The following is a 23771-nucleotide window of genomic DNA, read 5'->3' as shown; positions in this document are numbered from 1 at the left end:
CACACTAACCGATTGCGCCACAGAGACACTTTGCAAAAAGTACATACTGACAAAGGCTAATAAGCATTCATCTAGAACGTTTCCTAGAAAAACTTAAAAAAGTCAATAATCTGGAGAGTTTTTGTAAAATGTTTCTTCCATCAACCAACGAAGAAACACATTGGTACTTTCCCATGATGAGTGAGTGCTTCAGGATCTCTTGCACTTACATGTGCAGCAGAGTACTGCAATGGAAGCATGCTGGGCCGATAACCCAGAGGTAGGCAGATAGAAACTATCCTCTGCTATATGCATTTTTTTTTAATTAAAGTAATCCAAAATTGGGATTGATATTTTAGCTCTTTTATTTTTACTTAAAGTACAATAACTTTTACCATTTTAATTTGTTTAATAGTATATTGACAGTATTGTTTTCTTTCAAAAATCCACTTAATTTTCTTTACCCTATTATTAAAATGGTAATTGACAAAAACAAACTACATTGTCACCAGAAGAGCAATACAAAATGTACAAGTGATATATTAAAATCATCTTTCCAGGTTGAATTTCAATGATGCATTGGGGCAACGATTTTGTGAGAAACATCTTCACCCTTAAATAAAGATTTTCTTAATTCCTTACCTGTGTGCTAATTAGATATCACCTTGTTTTCACATTAAACAGACTTCCACATGAGAAAGCAGCAAGGATGCAGTGGCGTTAATGTTTCCTGGTGTCAACCTGTATTATTTCAGTAGACATTGAAATGAGGATGCATCTTGCTGCCTTTCCAATGAAGCAAGTTTAATTTAGTAATAGGTGAAAAACCATCCTTACAAAGGTGTTAATCAGAGACTTGGCTTTGTGGACACTTTTCAGAGAACAAATTTGTTAGCATAAAAATAAAGCCAGAAAATGAAGAGCTGTTTAATCACTCAATTGGATTTTTCTGCCAGCATATTTTTTTTCTCTGCAACCCACTGCTAAATTGTGCTTCCTAGCTGTTTTTATAAAATCACGGAATCAGATCTAACTCTGATTACATCAGGGAAGGCCAGCTACCCACACCATAACAGGGGGTTTGAAATTTTGACTTGTCGACTTAAATATCACCAAAATCTGATCACAAGGTCAATTACGTCCCTGGGTGGGATTGAACCACCAACCTTTTGGTTAATAGCCGAACACACTAACCGATTGCGCCACAGATACACTTTGCAAAAAGTACGTACTGACAAAGGCTAATAAGCATTCATCTAGAACGTTTCCTAGAAAAACTTTAAAAAGTCAATAATCTGGAGAGTTTTTGTAAGATGTTTCTTCCATCAACCAACGAAGAAACACATTGGTACTTTCCCATGATGAGTGAGTGCTTCAGGATCTCTTGCACTTACATGTGCAGCAGAGTACTGCAATGGAAGCATGCTGGGCCCATAACCCAGAGGTAGGTAGATTGAAACTATCCTTTGCTATATGCATTTTTTTTGTTAATTAAAGTAATCCAAAACTGGGATTGATATTTTTGCTCTTTTATTTTTACTTAAAGTACAATAACTTTTACAATTTTAATTTGTTTTAATAGTATATTGACAGTATTGTTTTATTTCAAAAATCCACTTAATTTTCTTTACCCTATTATTAAAATGGTAATTGACAAAAACAAACTACATTGTCACCAGAAGAGCAATACAAAATGTACAAGTGATATATTAAAATCATCTTTCCAGGTTGAATTTCAATGATGCATTGGGGCAACGATTTTGTGAGAAACATCTTCACCCTTAAATAAAGATTTTCTTAATTCCTTACCTGTGTGCTAATTAGATATCACCTTGTTTTCACATTAAACAGACTTCCACATGAGAAAGCAGCAAGGATGCAGTGGCGTTAATGTTTCCTGGTGTCAACCTGTATTATTTCAGTAGACATTGAAATGAGGATGCATCTTGCTGCCTTTCCAATGAAGCAAGTTTAATTTAGTAATAGGTGAAAAACCATCCTTACAAAGGTGTTAATCAGAGACTTGGCTTTGTGGACACTTTTCAGAGAACAAATTTGTTAGCATAAAAATAAAGCCAGAAAATGAAGAGCTGTTTAATCACTCAATTGGATTTTTCTGCCAGCATATTTTTTTTCTCTGCAACCCACTGCTAAATTGTGCTTCCTAGCTGTTTTTATAAAATCACTGAATCAAATCTAACTCTGATTACATCAGGGAAGGCCAGGTACCCACACCATAACAGGGGGTTTGAAATTTTGACTTGTCGACTTAAATATCACCAAAATCTGATCACAAGGTCAATTACGTCCCTTGGTGGGATTGAAACACCAACCTTTTGGTTAATAGCCGAACACACTAACCGATTGCGCCACAGAGACACTTTGCAAAAAGTACATACTGACAAAGGCTAATAAGCATTCATCTAGAACGTTTCCTAGAAAAACTTAAAAAAGTCAATAATCTGGAGAGTTTTTGTAAGATGTTTCTTCCATCAACCAACGAAGAAACACATTGGTACTTTCCCATGATGAGTGAGTGCTTCAGGATCTCTTGCACTTACATGTGCAGCAGAGTACTGCAATGGAAGCATGCTGGGCCGATAACCCAGAGGTAGGCAGATTGAAACTATCCTCTGCTATATGCATTTTTTTTTAATTAAAGTAATCCAAAATTGGGATTGATATTTTAGCTCTTTTATTTTTACTTAAAGTACAATAACTTTTACCATTTTAATTTGTTTAATAGTATATTGACAGTATTGTTTTCTTTCAAAAATCCACTTAATTTTCTTTACCCTATTATTAAAATGGTAATTGACAAAAACAAACTACATTGTCACCAGAAGAGCAATACAAAATGTACAAGTGATATATTAAAATCATCTTTCCAGCTTGAATTTCTATGATGCATTGGGGCAACGATTTTGTGAGAAACATCTTCACCCTTAAATAAAGATTTTCTTAATTCCTTACCTGTGTGCTAATTAGATATCACCTTGTTTTCACATTAAACAGACTTCCACATGAGAAAGCAGCAAGGATGCAGTGGCGTTAATGTTTCCTGGTGTCAACCTGTATTATTTCAGTAGATATTGAAATGACGATGCATCTTGCTGCCTTTCCAATGAAGCAAGTTTAATTTAGTAATAGGTGAAAAACCATCCCTACAAAGGTGTTAATCAGATACTTGGCTTTGTGGACACTTTTCAGAGAACAAATTTGTTAGCTTAAAAATAAAGCCAGAAAATGAAGAGCTGTTTAATCACTCAATTGGATTTTTTTGCCAGCATATTTCTTTTTCTCTGCAACCCACTGCTAAATTGTGCTTCCTAGCTGTTTTTTTTTTATAAAATCACTTAATCAAATCTAACTCTGATTACATCAGAGAAGGCCAGGTACCCTACACCATAAGAGGGGGTTTGAAATTTTGACTTGTCTACTTAAAGATCACCAAAATCTGATAACAAGGTAAATTACGTCCCTGGGTGGGATTGAACCACCAACCTTTTGGTTAATAACCAAACACGCTAACTGATTGCGCCACAGAGACACTTTGCAAACGTATGTTCTGACAAACGCTAATAAGCATTCATCTAGAACGTTTCCTAGAAAAACTTTAAAAGTCAATAATCTGGAGAGTTTTTGTAAGATGTTTCTTCCATCAATCAACGAAGAAACACATTGGTACTTTCCCATGATGAGTGAGTGCTTCAGGATTTCTTGCACTTACATGTGCAGCAGAGTACTGCAATGAAAGCATTCTGGGCCCATAACCCAGAGGTAGGCAGATTGAAACTATCCTCTGCTATATGCATACTATATTATTGCATACTATGCAATAATGTTTCAATTTGCATTACCCAGCAGAATTAGCTTTGCATATATAGATATAGTGCAGCAGAATATATTGGTGGTTGTAGTCAATTGTAATTACCTGTAGGTGACAAGAAGAGAAGAAACGTAAATTCACAATCGACATCAGCTGAAGATAAATTGATACTGATTGAACGCTGCTGTTATGTGTCAATTTTATCACGCTTTGATAAAAATGCACGCTTAGATCAATAAATGCACAGCCAAATGGCTTTGCACAGCCTACACCATTGGACTTAAGTAGAAGACTATTACAAGTGAAACCAATAATTGAAATCTGTAACCACACCCCACCCCCTCAAATGCCAGGCAATAAATTACCTTAAAAACAACAACCAGGCATTCCACAAAGATTAAACTGGGTCTATATCATTCAAAACTTTAAAAAAGTACTTCAAAATCACATACTATGCAATAATGTTTCAATTTGCATTACCCAGCAGAATTAGCATTGCATATATAGATATAGTGCAGCAGAATATAATGGTGGTTGTAGTCAATTGTAATTACTCAGCAGAATTAGCTTTGCATATATAGATATAGTGCAGCAGAATATATTGGTGGTTGTAGTCAATTGTAATTACCCAGCAGAATTAGCTTGCATATATAGATATAGTGCAGCAGAATATATTGGTGGTTGTATTCAATTGTAATTACCCAGCAGAATTAGCTTTGCATATATATAGTGCAGCAGAATATATTGGTGGTTGTAGTCAATTGTAATTACCCAGCAGCAGCTCTACTGCACTCAACATCACCAGTGCTCACAATATATATAATGCTATATACTATGCCATAGTGGTGCTTACTATATAACACCTCCTACTGCGTTCCCCCTGGCAATGAGCATGACACCCAGAGAGTGAAACCCCTGGCAATGAGCATGACACCCAGCACGTGAAACTCTTGGCATTGAGCAGTTTTTGTAAAAGTAATTAGAAGCTTTACTGTAGGGCATAGTGTATCACAGATATTGTGGTGAGTGACATAATATGTTCCAAAGGGCATTAATGTGTGGGGCTTAACATGGTGGAAATGACTGTACTTTTTTCCCTGTGGTGGCCGAGGTCTGTTGGTGCAGGGTCAAGAACTGGGGTGTAAGGTAGTCTTTGCCTGAAAGGCTACGCCCATTTTATGGAGACCATACCCATTTTTGCGAGGTCACGCCCCCCCATCCCGTCCGGAGCGCTCATGCAAATATAGTTTTTTTTATATATATATATGGGGGAGGGGCACAATTTTTAATGCCAATGGTGGCGGGGGGCACGCATTTTTAAATCTCGCATTTGAAGCCAAATTGTTTAGAAACACCCCTGCAAGAAAATATCTGCAAATCCAATGTTACCATAAGTGTGGCATATACCTGCGCTTGCTCGCGGGGTGAGAACATCTCCCTAATTTAATTCAGCGATATGAATAGAGGTTGTGCAGCAGCCACAGAAAGGGTTAATCTCTGCAGCTTGTCACTAAATTACATTGTTGCAATTTTAGCTGGGAGCTGCAATAATTACTCTAATACATAACACAACCAACACTTCTATATTCACACAATATACTGCATGGTGAATATAGAAGTGGTGCTTGCTAAACAGCACCTCCTACTGCATTCCACATCACCGCTGGTCACACTCATATCAGGCCCATAATGCTGTATACTATGCCATAGTGGTGCTTACTATATAACACCAGGTGCTGTGCAGTGGTCAAAACACACTAACTGGTCCCATGCTGTTGTTGAACTAAAGGCCTATACACACGATGAGATTCGGTCTATGCTAATAGGTTTAAAAAGGTTACATAAAAGCTACTTTGGGGTATATGCAATTCACGGCGAATCGCGGCAAATTATGGCCGTTTTTAAATTCGACACAATTCGACATGTGAATTCCGGCAGGTGGCTGCCGGAATTCACCATATTCAATGAAAAACGGATTCGACAGTCCCGCGGGCGAAAAACGGACAATTTGACGTATTTTGCCGCGAATTAAAAAAACGGGAAAAAACGGGAAAAACACGGAAAAAAAAATGGCGTGGGGTCCCCCCTCCAAAGCATAACCAGCCTCGGGCTCTTCGAGCTGGTCCTGGTTCCAAAAATGCGGGGGGAAAATTGGGCAGGGATCCCCCGTATTTTTAAAACCAGCACCGGGCTCTGCGCCTGGTGCTGGTGCAAAAAATACGGGGGACAAAAAGAGTAGGGGTCCCCCGTATTTTTTACACCAGCATCGGGCTCCACTAGCTGGACAGATAATGCCACAGCCGGGGGTCACTTTTATGCAGTGCCCTGCGGCCGTGGCATTAAATATCCAACTAGTCACCCCTGGCCGGGGTACCCTGGGGGAGTGGGGACCCCTTCAATCAAGGGGTCCCCAGCCACCCAAGGGCAAGGGGTGAAGCCCGAGGCTGTCCCCCCCATCCAATGGCTGCGGATGGGAGGCTGATAGCCTAGAGTAAAATGACAAGAATATTGTTTTTTCCAGAAGAACTACAAGTCCCAGCAAGCCTCCCCCGCATACTGGTACTTGGAGAACCACAAGTACCAGCATGCGGGAGAAAAACGGGCCCGCTGGTACCTGTAGTTCTACTGGGGAAAAAATACCCAAATAAAAACAGGACACAGACACCGTGACAGTAAAACTTTATTACACACTGCCGACACATTCATACTTACCTATGTTGACACGCCGACTGCCACGGTCTCCGACGATCCGAGGGTACCTGTGAAAAAAATTATACTCACCTTCCAGCGTCCAGAGGTACATCCACGTCCAGAGATACATCCACGTACTTGGCAAAAAAAGAAAACGGACACACGGACCACCGGACTGAAAGGGGTCCCATGCTGACACATGAGACCCCTTACCCCGAATGCCGGGACACCACGTGACTCCTGTCACTGAAGTCCCTTCAGCCAATCAGGAAGCGCTACTTCCGTGGCGCTCACCTGATTGGCTGTGCGCTGTCTGTGCTGTGACAGCGCATCGCACAGCTCCGTCCATTATATTCAATGGTGGGAACTTAGCGGCTAGCGGTGAGGTCACCCGCCGGTCAGCGGCTGACCGCGGGTAACCCCACCGCTGACGGCAAAGTTCCCACCATTGAAACTAATGGACCGAGCTGTGCGATGCGCTGTCACAGCACAGACAGCGCACAGCCAATCAGGTGAGCGCCACGGAAGTAGCGCTTCCTGATTGGCTGAAGGGACTTCAGTGACAGGAGTCACGTGGTGTCCCGGCATTCGGGGTAAGGGGTCTCATGTGTCAGCATGGGACCCCTTTCAGTCCGGTGGTCCGTGTGTCCGTTTTCTTTTTTTGCCAAGTACGTGGATTTATCTCTGGACCCTGGCTGAGGTGAGTATATTGAACTTTTCTTTTCAGGTATCCGTGGATTCTACATGGAGAAGAGGACCGATGTCGGCGTGTGAACATAGGTAAGTATGTGTGTGTCGGCAGTGTGTAATAAAGTTTTACTGTCACGGTGCCTGTGTCCTGTTTTTATTTGGGTATTTTTTTCCCAGTAGTACTACAGGTACCAGCGGGCCCGTTTTTCTCCCGCATGCTGGTACTTGTGGTTCTCCAAGTACCAGCTTGCGGGGGAGGCTTGCTGGGACTTGTAGTACTACTGGAAAAAACAATATTCTTGTCATTTTACTCAAGGCTATCAGCCTCCCATCCGCAGCCCTTGGATGGGGGGGACAGCCTCGGGCTTCACCCCTGGCCCTTGGGTGGCTGGGGGGGGGACCCCTTGATTGAAGGGGTCCCCACTCCCCCAGGGTACCCCGGCCAGGGGTGACTAGTTGGATATTTAATGCCACGGCCGCAGGGCACTGTATAAAAGTGACCCCCGGCTGTGGCATTATCTGTCCAGCTAGTGGAGCCCGATGCTGGTGTAAAAAATACGGGGGACCCCTGCTCGTTTTGTCCCCCGTATTTTTTGCACCAGCACCAGGCGCAGAGCCCGGTGCTGGTTTTAAAAATACGGGGGATCCCTGCCCAATTTTTCCCCGCATTTTTAGAACCAGGACCAGCTCGAAGAGCCCGAGGCTGGTTATGCTTTGGAGGGGGGACCCCACGCCATTTTTTTTTTTAATTTTCCCGTTCCAGCACTAAAAAATAAATAAATAAATAATATTTTAAAAAATATATAAATAATACTTGTGCCTCCAAAAAAAAAAAAAAAAAAGTACCTAATCCCTTCTAATATAAATAGATATGCTATTCCCACAAAAAAAAAAACACAAAAAAAACATGTTTAAATTTTTTTTTATTGTTTTCACCCTCCAAAGTGTGACGGATTGAAAATGACGAATTTACTGTCTAAAAGCACTGCTGTCGAATTTCCAAACTTGAATTGAATATGCTTTTGTAGAATTGCAGCACTTGTATCATTGCAGAAAAGTCGAATTTGCAAAAAGTCGAATTTCAAAAAGTCGAATTTTGAAAGTCCGTTTTTTTGACGGAAAGCACTGAATTGCATTGACGAATTTTTTTTTTTTTTGGCGAAAATGACCCGAAATTCGACAATTTCGGGAATTCGACCACAATTGCATATACCCCTTTATGTATTTATTAATTAAAGTTTTTAAGTTGTATTTTACAACCATACAATGATATGATATATAATGTATCGTATAATCATTACATAATGTTGATGGCATTGAATAGTCTCTTCCTTGACTAGTGGCAGCAGCTTCAGCACTAGGTGGAAGTGGATCTTGAGCTTTCCCTATTTTACCCTCCACCGTTTTGTTCTCCATTTTTTAATGTGTGGAATTATATGCCAGTAATATATCTGGAATTAGACGGTGGTAATGTCTGGAATTAGATACCACTAGATAGATACCAGATATCACTGTGACTGGAATGATGACATATGCACAGTGACAGGACACTACCACAGCACCCTACAGCAGCCATATGCGGCACAAGACACTGGAGTATTAGTAATGTACTGTAGTATACTGAGCACCACAAGACAATGAGCAGTGATACGGAGCACTGATGAGATTACTAGAACTGACACTGAGCAGCCAGATGCAGCACTGGACTATTAGTAATGTTCTGTAGTATACTGAGCACCACAATGCAGCACAAGACAATGAGCAGTGATACTGAGCACTGATGAGGATACTAGAACTGACACTGAGCAGCAAGATGCAGCACTGGACTATTAGTAATGTACTCTAGTATACTGAGCACCACAATGCAGCACAAGACAATGAGCAGTGATACTGAGCACTGATGAGGATACTACTGAGAACTGACACTGAGCAGGAGAGACACACTACAATTTCATCTTGCGCCTCTTTTTTTATTTATCTTTGCATCATGTGCTGTTTGGGGCTATTTTTTTAAGTACCATCCTGTCTGACACTGCAGTGCCACTCCTAGATGGGCCAGGTGTTTGTGCTGCCCAATTGGGTCGCTTAGCTTAGTCATCCAGGGACCTTGGTGCAAATTTTAGGACTAAAAATAATATTGGGAGGTGTGAGGTGTTCAGAATAGACTGGAAAGGAGTAGAAATTATGGTTATTGAGCTTAATACTATAGGATCAAAATTACCCCCAAATTCTATGATTTTAGCTGTTTGAGGGTTTAAAAAAAAATCACCCGAATACAAAACCCAAAAGGTGGTTTTGCCAAAACGCGTCCGTATCCAAAACACAACTGCGGATCCGAATCCAAAACCAAAACATGAAACACGAAAAATGCCCGCTGCACATCTCTAGTTAGGGGAGAAGCATGTAGCCTTGTAGACTATGCACAGCTATATCTAGAAAAATATACGATCTAATCTTTAACCAACCAATGCAAGAAAGTATTTAATGTGAAAATACGAAACACTAGACTAATTGGAGGTGCGCCCTAAAGCAAATTACAATGTTAGGATTAGGGGGTTCGGAAAGACCTCTAGTGTATACACTACTATATACATTTTAAGAAAGAAAGGTACAAATTACATATTCACATTGCATCTATGGGCTGGATTCAAATGTCCCTTTCCTCCCTCAATCGTGCCCGTCAGCAGCTATTCTAATGTTGCTGCCAACGGGTGCGACATGTTTATTTCAGCTCGCTACCCCCAGGGGAAACAAGCTGAAATGTGTGCAAAGAGACCCATTTGGGCAACCAAACGGTGTCTTTTCACGATCGCGCCCATTACTTTATTCAGGTTTAGGTGCTTTGTGCACCTAAACCAGAGTGTAATGGGCGCAATAATTGAGGGCATTTGAATTTCCCTTATATGTGTGTGTGTGTGATATACACACAGACACACATACTATGGCCCTCATTCCGAGTTGATCGCTCGGTATTTTTCTTCGCATCGCAGTGAAAATCCGCTTAGTACGCATGCGCAATGTTCGCACTGCGACTGCGCCAAGTAACTTTACTATGAAGAAAGTATTTTTACTCACGGCTTTTTCTTCGCTCCGGCGATCGTAATGTGATTGACAGGAAATGGGTGTTACTGGGCGGAAACACGGCGTTTCAGGGGCGTGTGGCTGAAAACGCTACCGTTTCCGGAAAAAACGCAGGAGTGGCCGGAGAAACGGTGGGAGTGCCTGGCCGAACGCTGGGTGTGTTTGTGACGTCAACCAGGAACGACAAGCACTGAACTGATCGCACAGGCAGAGTAAGTCTGGAGCTACTCTGAAACTGCTAAGTAGTTAGTAATCGCAATATTGCGAATACATCGGTCGCAATTTTAAGAAGCTAAGATTCACTCCCAGTAGGCGGCGGCTTAGCGTGTGTAACTCTGCTAAATTCGCCTTGCGACCGATCAACTCGGAATGAGGGCCTATATTTCTTTATATAATGGACACCTCAGTTTCTATTCATTCATGTCCTGCCCCCTACTCTGTCAGACCCCTTCCCCTCTACTTTTCTGACCCCAAACGCCACTCATTCTTGTTGAGTGCTGGTGGGCCCATTCAGAATTTTGCTATGGGGACCACAAAGGTCTAGTTACGTCACTGGGCAGGGTTATAGAGGAGGCGGTGCAAGGCATCCTGGGAACAGTCAAAGCTTTAGCCTGTTGGTGCCTTGGATCAAGATCCAACTCTACACCCCTATGTTAGTGTAGTGCCTTTTGGGGTTAAGGTTTTACAGAAAGTTACAGGTTTTTTTAATTTAGTAAAATATGCCCCATTTTAAAGATAGGGCGTTTAAATTTGTTGCACCTGTGCAGTACATAGCAGCCTGCAGGGCATGTACAGTGGCTTCATTTGGGTGCACATACATTGCCGGCTCCTGGTCGCAAACTGAAATTATTGTGTGTAAGTGTAATTAGCGGTGTTTATGTCATACAGGGGGGTGGGGGAGGTTTGTGGTTGGTGGGGGGCACGCTGTGTGATTATTATCCTGCATCTATACATACATGCGCTGACACCTGGACATACACTGATGTACCCACACCTAATATCCATACATACACACCCTGACACCTGGACATACACTAACATTCCCACACCTGCATCTATACATACACACGCTGACACCTGGACATACACCAACATACAAGCACCTGCATCTATATATACACGCGCTGACAAATGGACATACACCGACGTACCCACACTTGCATCTATACATACATGCACTGACATCTGGACATACAAGCACCTGCATCTATACATACACGCGCTGACATCTGAACCTACACTGACGTTCCCACACCTGCATCTATACATACACATTCTGACACCTGGACATACACAGACGTACCCACACCTGCATCTATACATACACGCGTTGACACCTGGACGCACACCGACGTACACACACCTACATCTATATATGCATGGATGCAAATGTGGGTACGTTGTAGCATACCGCTGTGTTTCACCAACCATCACAGCGCTCTCCCCCTGTTTTCTTTCATTACTCACGTGAGTTACATATTAACTTTAACTGCAGTAAATAAGAGGCGTTGGTTACAACTGTTGCTGTTCATCCACAAGAAGGAATTTAATGTATCAATTACAATTGGAAAGTAACGATTTAATTACAACAGCTGTATCCAGGAGGATTTTTTGGACACTTTAATAGACATTCCGTTGTCATCAAGGGCAATATGAAATAGATACTGATTACATTTAGATATGGATAGTGGTGCCTATATATGTTGACTCCATTGTATTTTGTTGAATGTGGGTTTCTTCTGTCTATATATATATTTTTTAAAATAAAGAGCTTGTATATTCTATTTTTTGCGCTCCCTTGATAACAAGTGTGATTATCTTTAAAATTTGGTTTATTATTGGTAGAACAGTACTAACTATGGGAGCAGCATTTTATAATATATGGTAAAAATTAATAGATGTATAAAGATTAAATAAGCAACAAATTGGTGAAATAGATAAGTTTTGATAGGAGCGCTGGGTTCTATATATATATATATATATTGACATTTGGTTATATATATGTATAGACTTTATAAATTCTTGACAGAGATGTGCCTGAGCAGCAGCCCTCCCCAGCCCTATCTCAAATCATACTTATTTTGCATAGGAGATACCATGGTCATGAAGATTGTTCTCCCAGGGTGAGGTTCATTCATTGCATTCTGGGTATGCTGATCCCTGTGATTTCCCCAAATGTGGGAAACTGGACTGCATTATTTGTGGTAGTGAGGTACTGTGTTTGTGCTTTCCTCTGGTCAGCTCTGGTAAAAGTCAGATTTCTTTATCTCAGATCTTCCTCTAGCCTTGTTCTTCTTTCGAGAGTTCCCTTGTGCTGCCTCAGTTGGATCTCCTTCACTTGACAGGGGGGTGCCCGAGCAGCGACCCTCCCCAGCTCTAGCCCAACTCCTACTTACCTGCCAGGTGAGATACTATGATCATGAAGGTGCTTCTCCCAGGGCAAGGCTCACCCATTGCACTCTGGGTGTGCTGCTCCTGCGGTTTCCCCAAATGTTGGACACTTGACTGCATAATTTGTGTTTCCCCTGGTCGGCTCTCGTATAATATAGATCTCTTTGTCTCAGGTCTCTCTCCAGCCTAGTTTGCTGTCTGTTTCCACTTCTCTTTTCTTGAGCCACTCCCTTCTATGCCCTTGCTCACTATCCTGACTTCTCCAGTCTGCTTACTTTGTGCCTTCCAACGCACAATACAAACTACAGGTAGTGCTGCAGGGCCCACGCCCTTTTACTTGCCTTACAGAGCAGCTCTGGAGCTGTTACAGTGCCCAGCTGCTGCAAGAAATCAGCTTGAATGCTTCAGGGGCTGGGGCATAGCCAACATGAGCCCCACACCGAAGGAGGGTGGAGGTGTTTAATGTGAACTAGGGGTCATCCAAGCGCCGCAAAAGGCCGCCATGCCCTGCACGCCCCTTTTCTCTTTTCATATGCAGACGAGGGTTGACGCCAACTTTGACCCACTGCTTGGATGACATCACCATATGCAAATCCATCTGCTGCAGGCCTTCCCCCAGGAATGCTTGCACTAGTTGTTGCAATTGGTTTGTTGTTTGGGGGTGCTTCAGTATTAGGCAGCCTTCTGCCCTCCCATGTTCATCTGAAAATATGTGTTCTCCCTGCAGTTGTTGTCCCCAGATGAGAGTTTCCTTATGCTGCCTCAGTCGTTAACCGTGGCTGGATCTTATTGGCTCTCGCGGTCGGGATATTCCTCCCTGCCGTGGGGTAGAGACCTCCTTTTGCTCGGTCTCAAATTGCTTTTTCCCCTTCACCGCTGTCTTTACATCAGACGTCCGCCGTGATGTAGCTCGTTCATGAATGGGCTTATATCTCAGCAATCAGAGTGTCTGGTAGTCACCTTCCTTACGCGTTTCTCCGCTGTTATCCAAGAGCGGTTTCGTCAGAGGATACATCAGCAGCCTAGCAGGCTCTTTTTAAAATGCACCGGACCAATAGCATTACTAATTAGTTGATTGGATATATACATGTACTAATTGGATGCATACATGTAATGACTCACATATGGAACAACTTTCTAATTGCAATTGCACATATAAAGGCATTTCATAATATAAAAATAAGCAACATGGTGATTAAAAATAATAATAAAATAAGCAACAAGGTGGTTTAAAAAATAACAGAAAATATATAATCTATATACAGATTAACCTCTAATCTTTCAATCAATACCTCATCTCTATAATCACATACACATAATTCAGAGACCCAGCACTAAGGATCCCCATTTACTTATATAAAACCTTTTAGGGTAACATAAATCCAACCCACTACTAAAGCAGCTCTTGTGGCGCAGGGGAAACATCACCTGCACTCTATGCAGCGAGTCCCATGTTCGAATCCAACCCGCTCATCTTAACATCCATATTATTTATTTACTTTTAATGGGATCATTCTATCAATTCATTTTTACCTTTAATTTTTGTTAATATTATTTCTATATTTCATTATTTTAACCCCTGGAATAATTACATTGCTGCTTAAACAACAAAAAGAATTGAAGAAAGAATAATTATTAAACAGACAATTTAAGGATTCGAAGATTTAAAGATTTAAAGATGTAAAAATTTAAAACAGGGAGGGGGGGGGGGGGGGAGGGAGGGGGGCCTTTTGGGAGAAGGAGGGAAAAAAAATAAAAAATATATATATATAGAACCAAGAGAAAGTGTAAAAAGAGGATGGAGGAAGAAATCTGATGTTCATCATTACTAGTGGATTTTACTAAAGAACTTTAAAGGAACACACACAACAGGATTATACAGTTTCATACTAAGAGGAATGCTGTTCCCAAAATAGCTACTTCTAATAATTTTGTTTATTTATTAAACATACAATAAATGGATATTCAATAAATAATATATTAGGTAAATCAATAGATAAAATCTTCAGAGACTACCAATGTTGTTCAGTTCGATGCTCTCAATCAGACCATCAGGTGTAGGGGTACCCAAAGAAAAAATCCAAAATGCCTCCCTTGTCAAGTAAAGGAGATTCAACTGAGGCAGCACAAGGGAACTCTCATCTGGGGACAACAACTGCAGGGAGAACACATATTTTCAGATGAACATGGGAGGGCAGAAGGCTGCCTAATACTGAAGCACCCCCAAACAACAAACCAAATGCAACAACTAGTACAAGCATTCCTTGGGGAAGGTCTGCAGAAGATGGAATTGCATACGGTGATGTCATCCAAGCAGTGGGCCAAAGTTGGCTGGAACCCTTATCTGCATATGAAAAGAGAAAAGGGGTATGCAGGGCATGGCGGCCTTTTGCTGCGCTTGGATGACCCCTAGTTCGCATTAAACACCCCCACCCTCCTTCGGTGTGGGGCTCATGTTGGCCATGCCCCAGCCCCCGAAGCATTCAAGCTGATTTCTTGCAGCAGCTGGGCACTGTAACAGCTCCAGAGCTGCTCTGTAAGGCAACTAAAAGGGTGTGGGCCCTGCAGCACTACCTGTAGTTCGCATTGTGCGTTGGAAGGCACAAAGTAAGCAGACGGGAGAAGTCAGGGTAGTGCGCAAGGGCATAGAAGGGAGCGGCTCAAGAAAAGAGAAGTGGAAACAGTCAGCAAACTAGGCTGGAGAGAGACCTGAGACAAAGAGATCTGAATTATATGAGAGCCGACCAGGGGAAACACAAATTATGCAGTCAAGTTTCCCACATTTGGGGAATTCAAAGGGGCAGCACACCCAGAGTGCAATGGGTGAGCCTTGCCCTGGGAGAAGCACCTACATGATCATAGTATCTCACCTGGCAGGTAAGTAGGAGTTGGGCTAGAGCTGGGGAGGGTCGCTGCTCGGGCACCCCCCTGTCAAGTGAAGGAGATCCAACTGAGGCAGCACAAGGGAACTCTCGAAAGAAGAACAAGGCTAGAGGAAGATCTGAGACAAAGAAATCTGACTTTTACCAGAGCTGACCAGAGGAAAGCACAAACACAGTCCCCCACTACCACAAATAATGCAGTCGAGTTTCCCACATTTGGGGAAATCACAGGGGTCAGCATACCCAGAATGCAATGAATGAACCTCACCCTGGGAGAACAATCTTCATGACCATGGTATCTCCTATGCAAAATAAGTATGATTTGGGATAGGGCTGGGGAGGGCCGCTGCTCAGGCATATCTCTGTCAAGTAAAGGAGATTCAACTGAGGCAGCACAAGGGAACTCTCATCTGGGGACAACAACTGCAGGGAGAACACATATTTTCAAATGAACATGGGAGGGCAGAAGGCTGCCTAATACTGAAGCACCCCCAAACAACAAACCAAATGCAACAACTAGTACAAGCATTCCTGGGGGAAGGTCTGCAGAAGACGGATTTGCATACAGTGATGTCATCCAAGCAGTGGGCCAAAGTTGGCTGGAACCCTCATCTGCATATGAAAAGAGAAAAGGGGTATGCAGGGCATGGCGGCCTTTTGCGGCGCTTGGATGACCCTTAGTTCGCATTAAACACCCCCACCCTCCTTCGGTGTGGGGCTCATGTTGGCAATGCCCCAGCATTCAAGCTGATTTCTTGCAGCAGCTTGGCACTGTAACAGCTCCAGAGCTGCTCTGTAAGGCAAGTAACAGGTTGTGGGCCATGCAGCACTACCTGTAGTTTGCATTGTGCATTGGAAGGCACAAAGTAAGCAGACAGGAGAAGTCAGGATAGTGCACAAGGGTATAGAAGGGAGGGGCTCAAAAAAAAAGAAGTGGAAACAGACAGCAAACTAGGCTGGAGAGAGACCTTAGACAAAGAGATCTGAATTATATGAAAGCCGACCAGTGGAAACACAAATTATGCAGTCAAGTTTCCCACATTTGGGGAAATCACAGGGGCAGCACACCCAGAGTGCAATGGGTGAGCCTTGCCCTGGGAGAAGCACCTTCATGATCATAGTATCTCACCTGGCAGGTAAGTAGGAGTTGGGCTAGAGCTGGGGAGGGTCGCTGCTCGGGCACCCCCCTGTCAAGTGAAGGAGATCCAACTGAGGCAGCACAAGGGAACTCTCGAAAGAAGAACAAGGCTAGAGGAAGATCTGAGACAAAGAAATCTGACTTTTACCAGAGCTGACCAGAGGAAAGCACAAACACAGTCCCCCACTACCACAAATAATGCAGTCGAGTTTCCCACATTTGGGGAAATCACAGGGGTCAGCATACCCAGAATGCAATGAATGAACCTCACCCTGGGAGAACAATTTTCATGACCATGGTATCTCCTATGCAAAATAAGTATGATTTGGGATAGGGCTGGGGAGGGCCGCTGCTCAGGCACATCTCTGTCAAGTAAAGGAGATTCAACTGAGGCAACACAAGGGAACTCTCATCTGGGGACAACAACTGCAGGGAGAACACATATTTTCAAATGAACATGGGAGGGCAGAAGGCTGCCTAATACTGAAGCACCCCCAAACAACAAACCAAATGCAACAACTAGTACAAGCATTCCTGGGGGAAGGTCTGCAGAAGACGGATTTGCATACAGTGATGTCATCCAAGCAGTGGGCCAAAGTTGGCTGGAACCCTCATCTGCATATGAAAAGAGAAAAGGGGTATGCAGGGCATGGCGGCCTTTTGCGGCGCTTGGATGACCCTTAGTTCGCATTAAACACCCCCACCCTCCTTCGGTGTGGGGCTCATGTTGGCAATGCCCCAGCCCCTGAAGCATTCAAGCTGATTTCTTGCAGCATCTGGGCACTGTAACAGCTCCATAGCTGCTCTGTAAGGCAAGTTAAAGGGTGTGGGTCCTGCAGCACTACCTGTAGTTCGCATTGTGCATTGGAAGGCACAAAGTAAGCAGACGGGAGAAGTCAGGATAGTGCGCAAGGGCATAGAAGGGAGCGGCTCAAGAAAAGAGAAGTGGAAACAGACAGCAAACTAGGCTGGAGAGAGACCTGAGACAAAGAGATCTGAATTATACGAGAGCCGACCAGGGGAAACACAAATTATGCAGTCAAGTGTCCCACATTTGGGGAAATCGCAGGAGCAGCACACCCAGAGTGCAATGGGTGAGCCTTGCCCTGGGAGAAGCACCTTCATGATCATAGTATCTCACCTGGCAGGTAAGTAGGAGTTGGGCTATAGCTGAGGAGGGTCGCTGCTCAAGCACCCCTCTGTCAAGTGAAGGAGATCCAACTGAGGCAGCACAAGGGAACTCTCAAAAGAAGAACAAGGCTAGAGGAAGAAATGAGACAAAGAAATCTGACTTTTACCAGAGCTGACCAGAGGAAAGCACAAACACAGTCCCCCACTACTACAAATAATGCAGTCAAGTTTCCCACATTTGGGGAAATCACAGGGGTCAGCATACCCAGAATGCAATGAATGACCCTCACCCTGGGGGAACAATCTTCTTGACCATGGTATCTCCTATGCAAAATAAGTATGATTTGAGATAGGGCTAGGGAGGTCCGCTGCTCAGGCACATCTCTGTCAAGTAAAGGAGATTCAACTGAGGCAGCACAAGGGAACTCTCATCTGGGGACAACAACTGCAGGGAGAACACATATTTTCAGATGAACATGGGAGGGCAGAAGGCTGCCTAATACTGAAGCACCCCCAAACAACAAACCAAATGCAACAACTAGTGCAAGCATTCCTGGGGGAAGGCCTGCAGCAGATTGATTTGCATATGGTAATGCCATCCAAGCAGTGGGTCAAAGTTGGCTTCAACCCTCGTCTGCATATGAAAAGAGAAAAGGTGCGTGCAGGGCATGGCGGCCTTTTGCGGCGCTTGGATGACCCCTAGTTCGCATTAAACACCTCCACCCTCCTTCGGTGTGGGGCTCATGTTGGCTATGCCCCAGCCCCTGAAGCATTCAAGCTGATTTCTTGCAGCAGCTGGGCACTGTAACATCCCCAGAGCTGCTCTGTAAGGCAAGTAAAAGGGTGTGGGCCCTGCAGCACTACCTGTAGTTTGCATTGTGCATTGGAAAGCACAAAGTAAGCAGACGGGAGAAGTCAGGATAGTGCGCAAGGGCATAGAAGGGAGCGGCTCAAGAAAAGAGAAGTGGAAACAGACAGCAAACTAGGCTGGAGAGAGACCTGAGACAAAGAGATCTGAATTATACGAGAGCCGACCAGGGGAAACACAAATTATGCAGTCAAGTTTCCCACATTTGGGGAAATCGCAGGAGCAGCACACCCAGAGTGCAATGGGTGAGCCTTGCACTGGGAGTAGCAACTTCCTGATCATAGTATCTCACCTGGCAGGTAAGTAGGAGTTGGGCTAGAGCTGGGGAGGGTCGCTGCTCGGGCACCCCCCAGTCAAGTGAAGGAGATCCAACTGAGGCAGCACAAGGGAACTCTCGAAAGAAGAACAAGGCTAGAGGAAGATCTGAGACAAAGAAATCTGACTTTTACCAGAGCTGACCAGAGGAAAGCACAAACACAGTCCCCCACTATCACAAATAATGCAGTCGAGTTTCCCACATTTGGGGAAATCACAGGGGTCAGCATACCCAGAATGCAATGAATGAACCTCACCCTGGGAGAACAATCTTCATGACCATGGTATCTCCTATGCAAAATAAGTATGATTTGGGATAGGGCTGGGGAGGGCCGCTGCTCAGGCATATATCTGTCAAGTAAAGAAGATTCAACTGAGGCAGCACAAGGGAACTCTCATCTGGGGACAACAACTGCAGGGAGAACACATATTTTCAAATGAACATGGGAGGGTAGAAGGCTGCCTAATACTGAAGCACCCCCAAACAACAAACCAAATGCAACAACTAGTACAAGCATTCCTGGGGGAAGGTCTGCAGAAGACGGATTTGCATACAGTGATGTCATCCAAGCAGTGGGCCAAAGTTGGCTGGAACCCTCATCTGCATATGAAAAGAGAAAAGGGGTATGCAGGGCATGGCGGCCTTTTGCTGCGCTTGGATGACCCTTAGTTCGCATTAAACACCCCCACCCTCCTTCGGTGTGGGGCTCATGTTGGCAATGCCCCAGCCCCTGAAGCATTCCAGCTGATTTCTTGCAGCAGCTGGGCACTGTAACAGCTCCAGAGCTGCTCTGTAAGGCAACTAAAAGGGTGTGGGCCCTGCAGCACTACCTGTAGTTCGCATTGTGCGTTGGAAGGCACAAAGTAAGCAGACGGGAGAAGTCAGGATAGTGCGCAAGGGCATAGAAGGGAGCGGCTCAAGAAAAGAGAAGTGGAAACAGACAGCAAACTAGGCTGGAGAGAGACCTGAGACAAAGAGATCTGAATTATATGAGAGCCGACCAGAGGAAACACAAATTATGCAGTCAAGTGTCCCACATTTGGGGAAATCGCAGGAGCAGCACACCCAGAGTGCAATGGGTGAGCCTTGCCCTGGGAGAAGCACCTTCCTGATCATAGTATCTCACCTGGCAGGTAAGTAGGAGTTGGGCTAGAGCTGGGGAGGGTCGCTGCTCGGGCACCCCCCTGTCAAGTGAAGGAGATCCAACTGAGGCAGCACAAGGGAACTCTCGAAAGAAGAACAAGGCTAGAGGAAGATCTGAGACAAAGAAATCTGACTTTTACCAGAGCTGACCAGAGGAAAGCACAAACACAGTCCCCCACTACCACAAATAATGCAGTCGAGTTTCCCACATTTGGGGAAATCACAGGGGTCAGCATACCCAGAATGCAATGAATGAACCTCACCCTGGGAGAACAATCTTCATGACCATGGTAACTCCTATGCAAAATAAGTATGATTTGGGATAGGGCTGGGGAGGGCCGCTGCTCAGGCATATCTCTGTCAAGTAAAGGAGATTCAACTGAGGCAGCACAAGGGAACTCTCATCTGGGGACAACAACTGCAGGGAGAACACATATTTTCAAATGAACATGGGAGGGCAGAAGGCTGCCTAATACTGAAGCACCCCCAACAACAAACCAAATGCAACAACTAGTACAAGCATTCCTGGGGGAAGGTCTGCAGAAGACGGATTTGCATACAGTGATGTCATCCAAGCAGTGGGCCAAAGTTGGCTGGAACCCTCATCTGCATATGAAAAGAGAAAAGGGGTATGCAGGGCATGGCGGCCTTTTGCGGCGCTTGGATGACCCTTAGTTCGCATTAAACACCCCCACCCTCCTTCGGTGTGGGGCTCATGTTGGCAATGCCCCAGCATTCAAGCTGATTTCTTGCAGCAGCTTGGCACTGTAACAGCTCCAGAGCTGCTCTGTAAGGCAAGTAACAGGTTGTGGGCCATGTAGCACTACCTGTAGTTTGCATTGTGCATTGGAAGGCACAAAGTAAGCAGACAGGAGAAGTCAGGATAGTGCACAAGGGTATAGAAGGGAGGGGCTCAAAAAAAAAGAAGTGGAAACAGACAGCAAACTAGGCTGGAGAGAGACCTTAGACAAAGAGATCTGAATTATATGAAAGCCGACCAGTGGAAACACAAATTATGCAGTCAAGTTTCCCACATTTGGGGAAATCACAGGGGCAGCACACCCAGAGTGCAATGGGTGAGCCTTGCCCTGGGAGAAGCACCTTCATGATCATAGTATCTCACCTGGCAGGTAAGTAGGAGTTGGGCTAGAGCTGGGGAGGGTCGCTGCTCGGGCACCCCCCTGTCAAGTGAAGGAGATCCAACTGAGGCAGCACAAGGGAACTCTCGAAAGAAGAACAAGGCTAGAGGAAGATCTGAGACTAAGAAATCTGACTTTTACCAGTATATTGACAGTATTGTTTTCTTTCAAAAATCCACTTCATTTTCTTTACCCTATTATTAAAATGGTAATTGACAAAAACAAACTACATTGTCACCAGAAGAGCAATACAAAATGTACAAGTGATATATTAAAATCATCTTTCCAGCTTGAATTTCAATGTTGCATTGGGTCAACAATTTTGTGAGAAACATCTTCACCCTTAAATAAAGATTTTCTTAATTCCTTACCTGTGTGCTAATTAGATATCACCTTGTTTTCACATTAAACAGACTTCCACATGAGAAAGCAGCAAGGATGCAGTGGCGTTAATGTTTCCTGGTGTCAACTTGTATTATTTCAGTAGACATTGAAATGAGGATGCATCTTGCTGCCTTTCCAATGAAGCAAGTTTAATTTAGTAATAGGTGAAAAACCATCCTTACAAAGGTGTTAATCAGAGACTTGGCTTTGTGGACACTTTTCAGAGAACAAATTTGTTAGCATAAAAATAAAGCCAGAAAATGAAGAGCTGTTTAATCACTCGATTGGATTTTTCTGCCAGCATATTTTTTTTCTCTGCAACCCACTGCTAAATTGTGCTTCCTAGCTGTTTTTTATAAAATCACTGAATCAAATCTAACTCTGATTACATCAGAGAAGGCCAGGTACCCTACACCATAAGAGGAGGTTTGAAATTTTGACTTGTCTACTTAAATATCACCAAAATTTGATCACAAGGTTAATTACATCCCTGGGTGAGATTGAACCACCAACCTTTTGGTTAATAGCCAAACACACTAACCGATTGCGCCACAGAGACACTTTGCAAAAGTCCATACTGACAAAGGCTAATAAGCATTCATCTAAAACGTTTCCTAGAAAAACTTTAAAAAGTCAATAATCTGGAGAGTTTTTGTAAGATGTTTCTTCCATCAACCAACGAAGAAACACATTGGTACTTTCCCATGATGAGTGAGTGCTTCAGGATCTCTTGCACTTACATGTGCAGCAGAATACTGCAATGGAAGCATGCTGGGCCCATAACCCAGAGGTAGGCAGATTGAAACTATCCTCTGCTATATGCATTTTTTTTGTTAATTAAAGTAATCCAAAACTGGGATTGATATTTTGTCTCTTTTATTTTTACTTAAAGTACAATAACTTTTACCATTTTAATTTGTTTTAATAGTATATTGACAGTATTGTTTTCTTTCAAAAATCCACTTCATTTTCTTTACCCTATTATTAAAATGGTAATTGACAAAAACAAACTACATTGTCACCAGAAGAGCAATACAAAATGTACAAGTGATATATTAAAATCATCTTTCCAGCTTGAATTTCAATGATGCATTGGGTCAACAATTTTGTGAGAAACATCTTCACCCTTAAATAAAGATTTTCTTAATTCCTTACCTGTGTGCTAATTAGATATCACCTTGTTTTCACATTAAACAGACTTCCACATGAGAAAGCAGCAAGGATGCAGTGGCGTTAATGTTTCCTGGTGTCAACCTGTATTATTTCAGTAGACATTGAAATGAGGATACATCTTGCTGCCTTTCCAATGAAGCAAGTTTAATTTAGTAATAGGTGAAAAACCATCCCTACAAAGGTGTTAATCAGAGACTTGGCTTTGTGGACACTTTTCAGAGAACAAATTTGTTAGCATAAAAATAAAGCCAGAAAATGAAGAGCTGTTTAATCACGCAATTTGATTTTTTTGCCAGCATATTTCTTTTTCTCTGCAACCCACTGCTAAATTGTGCTTCCTAGATGTTTTTATAAAATCACTGAATCAAATCTAACTCTGATTACATCAGAGAAGGCCAGGTACCCTACACCATAACAGGGGGTATGAAATTTGACTTGTCTACTTAAAGATCACCAAAATCTGATAACAAGGTCAATTACGTCCCTGGGTGGGATTGAACCACCAACCTTTTGGTTAATAGCCGTACACACTAACTGATTGCGCCACAGAGACACTTTGCAAAAGTACATACTGACAAATGCTAATAAGCATTCATCTAAAACGTTTCCTAGAAAAACTTAAAAAAGTCAATAATCTGGAGAGTTTTTGTAAGATGTTTCTTCTATCAACCAACGAAGAAACACATTGGTACTTTCCCATGATGAGTGAGTGCTTCAGGATCTCTTGCACTTACATGTGCAGCAGAGTACAGCAATGGAAGCATGCTGGGCCCATAACCCAGAGGTAGGCAGGTTGAAACTATCCTCTGCTATATGCATTTTTTTGTTTGTTAATTAAAGTAATCCAAAACTGGGATTGATATTTTGGCTCTTTTATTTTTACTTAAAGTACAATAACTTTTACCATTTTAATTTGTTTTAATAGTATATTGACAG

General features: G+C 43.1%; 12 non-coding genes and 2 pseudogenes across 12 annotated transcripts; 2 read left to right on the top strand and 12 right to left on the bottom strand.

The window, feature by feature from the left end:
• Positions 1-3455: 3455 nt before the first annotated feature.
• TRNAN-AUU (transfer RNA asparagine (anticodon AUU)) lies at positions 3456-3529 on the bottom strand. The gene has a single exon. It is a non-coding gene; the product is annotated as a tRNA-Asn (tRNA).
• Positions 3530-12342: 8813 nt separating this feature from the next.
• On the top strand, positions 12343-12506 carry LOC135035666 (U1 spliceosomal RNA). The gene has a single exon (XR_010230663.1). It is a non-coding gene; the product is annotated as a U1 spliceosomal RNA (small nuclear RNA).
• Positions 12507-12658: 152 nt separating this feature from the next.
• On the top strand, positions 12659-12800 carry LOC135035685 (U1 spliceosomal RNA; annotated as a pseudogene).
• Positions 12801-15404: 2604 nt separating this feature from the next.
• LOC135035682 (U1 spliceosomal RNA) lies at positions 15405-15546 on the bottom strand (annotated as a pseudogene).
• Positions 15547-15698: 152 nt separating this feature from the next.
• On the bottom strand, positions 15699-15862 carry LOC135035650 (U1 spliceosomal RNA). The gene has a single exon (XR_010230648.1). It is a non-coding gene; the product is annotated as a U1 spliceosomal RNA (small nuclear RNA).
• Positions 15863-16524: 662 nt separating this feature from the next.
• LOC135035672 (U1 spliceosomal RNA) lies at positions 16525-16687 on the bottom strand. The gene has a single exon (XR_010230669.1). It is a non-coding gene; the product is annotated as a U1 spliceosomal RNA (small nuclear RNA).
• Positions 16688-16839: 152 nt separating this feature from the next.
• LOC135035656 (U1 spliceosomal RNA) lies at positions 16840-17003 on the bottom strand. Its single transcript, XR_010230654.1, has one exon. It is a non-coding gene; the product is annotated as a U1 spliceosomal RNA (small nuclear RNA).
• A 671-nt stretch (positions 17004-17674) lies between these two features.
• On the bottom strand, positions 17675-17837 carry LOC135035668 (U1 spliceosomal RNA). Its single transcript, XR_010230665.1, has one exon. It is a non-coding gene; the product is annotated as a U1 spliceosomal RNA (small nuclear RNA).
• A 152-nt stretch (positions 17838-17989) lies between these two features.
• On the bottom strand, positions 17990-18153 carry LOC135035663 (U1 spliceosomal RNA). Its single transcript, XR_010230660.1, has one exon. It is a non-coding gene; the product is annotated as a U1 spliceosomal RNA (small nuclear RNA).
• Positions 18154-18824: 671 nt separating this feature from the next.
• LOC135035679 (U1 spliceosomal RNA) lies at positions 18825-18987 on the bottom strand. Its single transcript, XR_010230675.1, has one exon. It is a non-coding gene; the product is annotated as a U1 spliceosomal RNA (small nuclear RNA).
• A 152-nt stretch (positions 18988-19139) lies between these two features.
• Positions 19140-19303, bottom strand: LOC135035652 (U1 spliceosomal RNA). Its single transcript, XR_010230650.1, has one exon. It is a non-coding gene; the product is annotated as a U1 spliceosomal RNA (small nuclear RNA).
• A 671-nt stretch (positions 19304-19974) lies between these two features.
• LOC135035675 (U1 spliceosomal RNA) lies at positions 19975-20137 on the bottom strand. Its single transcript, XR_010230672.1, has one exon. It is a non-coding gene; the product is annotated as a U1 spliceosomal RNA (small nuclear RNA).
• A 152-nt stretch (positions 20138-20289) lies between these two features.
• Positions 20290-20453, bottom strand: LOC135035660 (U1 spliceosomal RNA). The gene has a single exon (XR_010230657.1). It is a non-coding gene; the product is annotated as a U1 spliceosomal RNA (small nuclear RNA).
• Positions 20454-21114: 661 nt separating this feature from the next.
• On the bottom strand, positions 21115-21277 carry LOC135035671 (U1 spliceosomal RNA). Its single transcript, XR_010230668.1, has one exon. It is a non-coding gene; the product is annotated as a U1 spliceosomal RNA (small nuclear RNA).
• Positions 21278-23771: the final 2494 nt, after the last annotated feature.

Source organism: Pseudophryne corroboree, unplaced genomic scaffold (assembly GCF_028390025.1).
Source record: "Pseudophryne corroboree isolate aPseCor3 unplaced genomic scaffold, aPseCor3.hap2 scaffold_610, whole genome shotgun sequence".
NCBI classification, from domain to species: Eukaryota; Metazoa; Chordata; class Amphibia; order Anura; family Myobatrachidae; genus Pseudophryne; species Pseudophryne corroboree.
This window is presented reverse-complemented; position numbering and strand designations above follow the sequence as displayed.